Below are 6,950 nucleotides of genomic sequence, written 5' to 3'. Positions count from 1 at the left end.
TTCTTCTGCATTTATCAGCCCAGGTACCCAGGGTTGTAGGGTTGCAGACTAATAGTATGTTCATGCCCCAGGATCATGGCATCCTTGCTATACTAGTGCACAGTACTGCAATTGACTTGTAGAGATGCCACAGGCTAATGGGTCAGGGCGCTCATCCTTGTCCTCCCCTCAGGAATCTTCACAATCTGCTGATTTAGCCAGAAATTATACGGGAGGTATTAAGTGAAGCAGCAATGCAAGCTGTAATTAATTAATCCAATGAGTTGACTAAGCAGATGTAAAAGCTGAAATGTCAATGGACAGACGGCTGGAAGAAAAGTCAAACTGGAGGGAAGGTAAACAGAGAGAGCTTTGCCACTGTGCCACTGTTAATATTCACAGCTTTGTGCACACACCAGAATGGCTGCAAGAAAACATCCAGGGCAAGTAACACATGTTTGTGCTCAAATGTGCTTTTACTCATATGGTGTGTTCTGTGACAACTCTTGTTGCAATTTTGGCACAAATATCATTGCAAGATGGTGATGCAGTTGATGAATGAATGGATGCATTTATTTCTTACTGTGGCCCCTTGTAAGGCACTACAGATCACAAAACTAGCAAGGATGGTTAAAAACAGGAAAGGAGGGAGGAATAGAGAAAGAGAGTGAAAGAGAGAGATAGAGAGAGTGAGAGAGAAGGTGACAGAGAGAAGGAGAGAGAGAGAGAGAGAGAGAGAGAGAGAGAGAGAGAGAGAGAGAGAGAGAGAGAGAGAGAGAGAGAGAGAGAGAGAGAGAGGTTCCTCTGTGAATCTTACTGGAAGATTAAATGAAAGATTGCCGTGGAGTCCACTAAATTCATTTTGCATTCTGCTAGGGCGTGATGTGATCCAAGAGGTATTTGTGGACCTTTAAGGGGGCTCTGTGGATCTGAACTAGTATTTTCACCTTAAGCATTTCTATTCTGCCAGGGCTAATACATAATTGCAATAATACTAGGATGCTTTAGAGTTGTGCTTCTAAAAGTCCTGCATCACACCAAGTCAGGATTTCTTGCTAATGTGTAGTCCAGTGCCAGGATTATTCATACATATTAAAAATCAATGTCTCGTAAACTTACTTTTGTAAGGTTGTTGATGAATGGTTATTCACAGTCACAAAAAGGTTTGGACTTATTATTGAAGTACATTTTATTTAAAATATGTCCTTTTTTCACTTGTGTGCCCAGGTGGAGTTCTTCAGATCTCATAGCTCTCCAAAAACATCCCTCACTTCGCACCAGAAATTCTCAAATCTTCATCAATTATCCTCTGGATATCATCATCAGTTGGCCAGCTTCTGTCTAAAACCTATTTGATAATATCTTTTTTCAGTACAAAAAATTGCACCTTAAGGAGACATTATGGCCACTTGCAGTGTTAGAAAATTTAAAGACGAGGATTACAAGATTGTGCGTCAAATGCTTGCTGTTAATCTAGATGGACTAGTTCCTCTACTAGTAAAGTATTTTCTGAGTCTACCCCGCACAATGGTCTTCCTTGTGGTTGCCCCCCTCACACTCTTCATGATGTTTAGATCAATCGTACTGAGTATTGCATCTGTTGGAATATTTGTGGCGTTTGTCTGGTACGGATCATGCCAAGTGTTCAACTATTTCCGGTATCACTATCTCAATGGAGACATGAAAGACATTCAAAGCAATTACATGCAGAAGACAGGAGCCTGTTTCTGGGTGGCTGAGTGTGATGGGAAAGTTGTGGGCTTTGTGGCAGCAGAATCTGATGGAAAGAAGGAATTGGAGCTGAAGCGTTTGAACGTGAGGAGGGAGTACTGGGGACGAGGAATTGGCAAAGCCTTGTGCCAAACATTGATCAACTTTGCCAAGGAAGAAGGAAATGAGGCAGTGGTCTTGGAAACATCAATTGTCAATTACTCTGCACACATTTTATATCAGAAGTTGGGATTTAAAAAAACACATAGCTATATTCCACCTTATACCTTCTTCAGGTTGATGGAATGTATTATTCTCGGTTTTAGATATGACATGCCAAAGGAAGTGTAAGTTAACATTTCATTAACCAGAGTTGTTTCTATGCATGGGGCTAATCTGAGCATAGATGGGCAGTAATGGAAAATCCACTTATCTGTGAGAAAAATGGTAAATGGGGTGTAGAAATCATCACTCAAACTTCCATCGCCACATTACTTCAAAGTCACACAGCATTCTGCTGCTAGATGCTCACTTGGATTTAGCACTCCCTCTAAATGTAGGAGGATTGTCTGTTATGCTCCATATCTAAATCAAAACCTTAGCTTTTCAATATTGTTAAATACATTTATTTCAAAAGGATAATGAGCACAAGTGTTTTTTAATTTAACACACAAGTTCAGCAAAAAATGGTTTTGCAATTGTTGGTGTTAAGATGGTTTGACAGACTAATGTCTTAAAATCATTCAAGATAGTAGTACTGACATCATTCTGGTCAAAAACGGAAGATTTATTATTATTAAACAGAATGTAGTAGTTAAGAAAATAGACACATTTTAATATAGAGATATCTAAAAAGCCCAGGAGCTTCTTAAGTAAGCTTACATGATACCTCGAAATTTATGAAGGGCCAGCAGGAGAAGGTTATCAGAAGGTTATCAACTATTCTCTACTCTGTGACATAAACACACCCACGCTTTGTGCCTTGTTTGTACAGACCAGACTAGAGCATTCCTCTGTTTTACTCACTTAACACCTTTTGCTTCCTAGACGGATCCACTTATAATCGTACACTCTGCAGGCCAGGGGTCTCCAACCTTTTTTGTAGTGACATCTACTTCTGATCAAGGCCTTTATTTACAAGGCTGAAATGCATCAACCCACACCCCCTAGGATCTATGCCAAGCAAGAGGAAACAATGGAGAGTTAAAACATTGTTGTAGACCAGCATTTGAGTTATTGTTGTATGCTATTGATTTGTGCACTATTTGAGCATGTCTATTATTATTTGGCATATTTACCTAAGACAGCAATTTTTGGTTGCCTTCTAATAATGGTGTATTGTTTGTCATTGAGGTCCTAAATTCCCACCTGTATTCAAATGTTATCTTCAACATTTCTTATCTTTGATGTATAGCTGTAATACATTTTGAAAGTTTGTTGTAATGTATGTAAGTAAAATTGAACAAGTAAACATGGTTATATGAATCTGAGATTGGTATGATTGCCTCACTTGATTGAAGGACAGCAATGCCCCTCAAAATTGATTGTATTTTGCAATTGGATATATAAGATCCATTCTTAAAAGGGTGATTTCAGTCACAGTGAGGCTACCGATAATAAGTGTGCCTCCTTTTGAAAGGTAATATATCTATCTTGCTAGAGCTATTTTTTGATTGTGTCATGTGTGTCAGTGAGAGCGTGGTCTTTGGGGATATGTGAACAGGTGTGCATATGAATGGGATATATGTGTATGGGTGAATGAGAGCCTGTGTCACTTGTACTTGTGGCACAGGACATCCTTTTCACCATATTAATCCCAGCCTCCTGATATACGTCCGTAAAAAAAAGTTGTTATTCTGAGATTTTCATTTTTGATTTTGGTTTTGGATCATTAGAGAGGTAATTTAACTTGGTTGACATTGCTGATCTGGTCCTTAGTTTGGTGGACGACATTTAAAAAAATGGCGGATGTGTTGAAGTGCTAATGTGATATTTCAGGAACCATGAGACCTATATACTTCATTTTGGTGTCAAAACAGACATTTTGCGGGTCAAGCCGTCTTATAGGGAAAGAAAATAACAATTCAGAGCAAACCTTCTGCCATTCATCAATAGCACCTATAATAAAAGAAGAAGAGACATATATAGAAATGAAACAATTAATAATGTTTTTTAATCCTTTCATGGATACACCAAACATTGTTTATGGTCTGAATCTGAAAAAATAAATTATGTTTATCGCTCCTGTCTTAGACACAATTTCATAATTCACTTTATTTATTTGTTTCAGCAATCTCTTGTGGTACATTTTCAGAAAGTTGAACATTTGAGAAGAGCATATCGACATGGACATCTTTTTGTAGCACATATTTTGCAAGTACATGTACGTGTAAGTTCTGTGGGTTGAAGCTTTAGAAATTTCGTAGGTTTTAACACCCCATCATTTCCTACCCAACCAAATTCACATGGATCTTTCTCTATATACACATGATCTAAAACATTTACACATCTTCTGATGAAGTAGAACGCTCTTTTAATGTGTGAACATAGAATGTGATGTTGGTGGAAGGTCAATTAGTGGGACTGATCACTTGAACTAACTGCACCATGGCACTGAGCTCTTGAACTAACTGCACCTAAGATCGTCACGTGCGACAGTTAGAACTCATTTTCCACACACACACAATTTTTCTACATCTTTAAAGTTACATTCTTTTTCTGAATTCATAAATTCTTTTTAGAATCTTCACAGGTTCAGCAGTTAAACTCAAACTTTGTTTCAATTTTGCTCATAGTGTCATCGCCCATAAGAATATGTGCGCTTGATAAGAACACTGGGCATCTCTTGGTCAAGTTTTTTGTACAAAATATGAAGCAGGATTAAGTGTCTTTCCTCGCATTTTCCATAATGTATCCATAACCTCGACAGTCCTTGACTTATGAACACTGCAACAAATCTAAGAAGCACAATAATAACATCTGTGCCATATGACAGTACAATGACTCGATTGGAACCATTATGAACAGCCCACTCAATATGTGGCACAATACGAGGGTCAGCTTCCTCTGATTTGCTGTTAAGTTCTTGAACAATATGGGCTGTACCTTTTAAATATATCTCTGCAGGCACCAACTTCTCATTGACAATCATTCACTTTCATTAATTAGAAATTCGATGTTCATTGAAGCATCAGCAATGTTTTGACGAGTTAACATCTCCAAGTTCATCTTGTTTGATGATGATGGTGACCAGAATTTATCAAGTTGCACAGGTATATGTGTTGAATGTTTGATGCAGGCAAGGTCAATTCTTCTCCATGTAGACATTCGTCTGATTCTCTCACGTTCTTTGACAGATAGTACTGCCAAAGACAATTTGCAGTTCTTTCAAGGTGCACGTTGACTTTCATATCTGTAGAAAAGTGAATGACCTAACCGAAGTTCTGCATGAATGAAATCTTGACTATTCACAATTGTGACATATAGTCCCAAACAACAGTTTTCAATGAGGACACCTTTTCAAATTGAAACTCTTCAGGGGAACGTTTTTTTGTTGTTCTTGTATACGAGTTTGTGCTTCTCTAGTTTGGTTGCAGCATCTCAATCAAATAATGATTTTGTTGGAAGGAGATCATCTGACAGACTGTCCTTGATAAATTCATTCCTTTCTTTGACTACATCCAGCTCTCTATGTGCTAGGAAAAATAGTTTTTTGACCTGATTTGTAGAGGCTGGTTGGACAAAACTCTTCCTATGGCAATTAAGTTTAGCTTTAGTGATTATGCCAGACAGCTTTTTCTCTTTCAATACAAACCTCTCCTGCTTCATTTCTGCATATAGTTTTGATCCATGTTCCAGGACATCTAGCAGACGTGCCTTTATATCATTATCCACATATTTTGTTCACAAAACCAACAGCTCTGGAAGCCCATAGTACTGACTTTCAGTGCAGAACACCAATGCCAATTATTTCTATACAATTAAAGAGGGATATGGATGTTAAAAAGGTGTCAGAAAGGTTATTTCCTCCGGATAATACACTTCAGGGTACTTGGGTCAAGCCTGTATGCACCATAGGTAGTGAGAAGGGTAGGCACCACAAGTAGAGGGCTCAGGCAGTGTCAGCAGTGGAGAAGCAGGCAGGTGCATGTAAGAAGAGGCATATATGGAGCGGAAGAGAAGCAGATATTAGTGCCCCACAGGGATACAAATGAAAGAGAGCGGAAACAGATATGACAACAGCAGCAGTGGCATATATAGGGCCACAGTGGGAGAGCAACTAAGGGGTCATGACAGAAGAGAGACGTATGAGGGAAACAAAAGCAAGGGACGGGGGCACATCAGAAGAGAAGCAGAAATGGGAGCACAACAGAAGGGAATCATTAGGGAACAAAGGGGGGGGGATATGAGGACAATAGAGGACAGGCCGATAAGAAGGTGAGAGCTAGGAAGCACGAGAGAAATAGGAATGAGAGCAGAAGATTAAAGGCATATGAAGGGTTAAAGGGCACACTTCAGGTACCTACAGTAACGGTGTTATTTTATGCGTGCAAAACTAGCAGCTGGAATTTTTGCCAGTGTACACCACAGCCAAACAGCCAATAAGAAGGGAAAGGTAGAGTGTAGAAGCCCTAGGTGAAGGCAGCGGGCGAGGAGGATGGGTGGAAAGGGTAAGCAGGGAGTTTTCGTGGTAGGAAGTGCTATGACAGGTTTGGGCTGTTGGACACTGCATGTTATGCAGATAACATGCAACAGGTGGACGGGAGGGGTGATTCATGCAGAAAGAATAGTGAGGCCTGCGAGTACTCACAATGAAGATGCTTTTTGTTGTGGCCGGTTACTCCATGTGCGATGGATTTGCACACAGCATTTGAGATAGCTTAGCTGGTGACGCTGTGCTGGCCAGCTGTGATACGATCTGTGATGGACTGTCCCGACACCTGTCTTTGCTTATGTTTACATTTCAAGTAGGAGAAAAAAAAGGTACCTATATATTGTTGCCTCCTACATAGTGTGCACTGCTACAGTAAATGAAGGTACATGCGGTGTACATGCCGTACCGTTTTTGACAAATATTAAGTTCGAACATTTGCATATTTCTTTTCGTCTCTTGGTGACATGAGGCACCCAGCAAGAAAATGCAGTGCAACCTTCTGAGATAACAAAAGCGTTCTTTAAGCTGATATTGGTGGGTCAATGGTATGTAATGCTTCCTTGGGCTAGTATTGTAAGGTCTGTGGCCTGCAGTGCCTACTCTCAGT

General features: G+C 39.7%; 1 pseudogene across 1 annotated transcript; it reads left to right on the top strand.

Annotated features, from left to right (window-relative positions):
- Window positions 1-1,240: 1,240 nt before the first annotated feature.
- Window positions 1,241-3,940, top strand: LOC147726034 (putative N-acetyltransferase camello pseudogene; annotated as a pseudogene). The gene has a single exon (XR_015309409.1). The product of XR_015309409.1 is annotated as a putative N-acetyltransferase camello pseudogene (transcript).
- The last annotated feature ends 3,010 nt before the right edge of the window (window positions 3,941-6,950 follow it).

The sequence above is a fragment of the Lissotriton vulgaris genome, chromosome 3_1 (assembly GCF_964263255.1).
Source record: "Lissotriton vulgaris chromosome 3_1, aLisVul1.2, whole genome shotgun sequence".
NCBI lineage: Eukaryota > Metazoa > Chordata > Amphibia > Caudata > Salamandridae > Lissotriton > Lissotriton vulgaris.
The sequence above is the reverse complement of the archived record's forward strand: the minus strand, read 5'-3'. Positions and strand labels throughout refer to the sequence as shown.